Here is a 2,500-nt window from a genome sequence, read left to right on the forward strand (position 1 = left end):
CTAACCTAACGTAACCTAGCCGAAGAAAACCAAACCAAACCAAACCATACCTAACCTAACCTAACCTAACCAAACTTAACCTAACCTTACCTAACCTAACCCAACCTAACCTAACCTTACCAAACCAAACCAAACCAAACCAAACAAATCGAAACCAAAACCAAACCAAACCAAACCAAACCAAACCAAACCTAACCTAACCTATCCTAACCTAACCTAACCTAACCTAACCTAACAAATCCAAACCAAAACAAACCAAACCAAACCTAACCACCCTAACCCAACCTACCCTAACCTGACATAACCTAACCTAACTTAACCTAACCTAACCTAATCGAAACTAACCTAACCTAACCTAACCTAACCTAACCTAACCTAATCAAACCTAACCAAACCTAAACAAACCAAAGCAAACCAAACCAAACCAAACCTAACCAAACCAAACCAAACCAAACCAAAACAAACCAAACCTAATCAAACCTAACCTAACCTAACCTACCCTAACCTAACATAACCTAACGTAATGTAACCCAACCCAACCCAACCTAACCCAACATAAACCCAACCTAACCAAACCAAAGCAAACCAAACCAAACCACACCAAACCAAACCAAACCAAACCAAACCAAAGCGAACCAAACCAAACCAAACAAAACCAAACCTAACCTAACCTAATTTGACATAACCTAACCTAACCTAACCTATCCTATCCTAACCTAACCTAACCTAACCAAACCTAACCAAACCAATCCAAACCAAACCAAACCAAACCTATGCAAAGCTAACGTAACGTAACCTAACCTAACAAAACCAAACCAAAGCAAACCAAACCTAACCTAACCTATCGTAACCTAACCTAACCTAACCTAACGTAACTTAAACTGACCTAACCTAACCGAACCTAGCCTAACCGAACCTAACCTAACCTAACCTAACCTAACCTAACCTATCCCAACCCAACCCAACCTAACCCAACCTAAACCCAACCTAACCAAACCAAACAAAACCAAACCAAACCACAACAAACCAAACCAAACCAAACCAAAGCAAACCAACACAAACCAAACCAAACCAAACCTAACCTAATCAAACCTAACCTAACATAACCTAACCTAACCTTACCTAACCTATACTAACCTAACCTAACCTAACCAAACCTAAGGAAACCAAACGAAACCAAACCAAACCAAACCAATGCAAACCTAACCTAACCTAACCTAACTTAAGAAAACGAAACGAAACCAAACCAAACCAAACCAAACCTAACCTAACCTAAACTAACCTAACCTAACCTAACCTTACCTAACCCAACCAAACCAAACCAAACGAAACCAAACGCAACCAAAACCAAACCAAACCAAACCAACCAAACCAAACCAAACCTAACCTAACCTAACCTAACCTAACCTAACAAAACCAAATCATACCATACCAAACCGAAACAATCCTAACCAAACCTACCCAACCTAACCTAACCTAACCTAACCTAACCTAACCTAACCTAACCACACCAAATAAACCAAACCAAACCAAAGCAAACCTAACCTAACCTAACCTATTTTAACCTAACAAAACAAAACCAAACAAAACCAAACCAAACCAAACAAAACCTAACCTAACCTAACCTAACCTAACCTAACCTAACCTAACCTATCTAACCTAACGAAACCAAACCAAACCAAACCAAACCAAACCAAACCAAACCAAACCAAAGCAAACCAAACCAAACCAAACGAAACGGAACCAAACCAATAAAAACCAAACCAAACTATACCAAACCAAACCAAACCAAACCAAACCAAACCTAACTTAACCTAACCTAACCAAACCTAACCTAACCTAACCTAACCTAACCACACCTAACCAAATCCAACCAATCCAAACCAAACCAAACCAAACCTAACTAAACGAAACCAAAACCAAACCAAACCAAACCAAACCAAACCAAACTTAACCTAACCTAACCTGACCTAACCTAACCTAACCTAACCTAACCTAACCTAATCTAACCTAACCTAACCTAATTTAACAAAACCTAACCAAACCAAACCAAACCAAACCTAACCTAACCTAACCTAACCTAACAAAACCAAGCCAAACCAAACCAAACCAAACCAAACCATACCAAACCAAACCAAACCTAACCTAACCTAACCTAACCTAACAAAACCAAACCATACCAAACCAAACCAAACCTAACCAAACCTAACCCAACCTAACCTAACCTGACATAACCTAACCTAACTTAACCTAACCTAACCTAATCTAACCTAACCTAACTTTACCTAACCTATCCTAACCATACCAAACCAAACCAAACCAAACCAAACCAAACCAAACCTAACCTAACCTAACCTAACCTAACCAACCCAAACCAAACCCAACGAAGCCAATCCAAACCAAACCAAACCAAACCAAACCAAACCTAACCTAACCTAACCTAACCTGACCTAACCTAACCTAACCTAACCTAACCTAACCTAACCTAACCTAACCTAAC

This window comes from Schistocerca piceifrons, chromosome 9 (assembly GCF_021461385.2).
Source record: "Schistocerca piceifrons isolate TAMUIC-IGC-003096 chromosome 9, iqSchPice1.1, whole genome shotgun sequence".
In the NCBI taxonomy this organism is placed as follows: Eukaryota; Metazoa; Arthropoda; class Insecta; order Orthoptera; family Acrididae; genus Schistocerca; species Schistocerca piceifrons.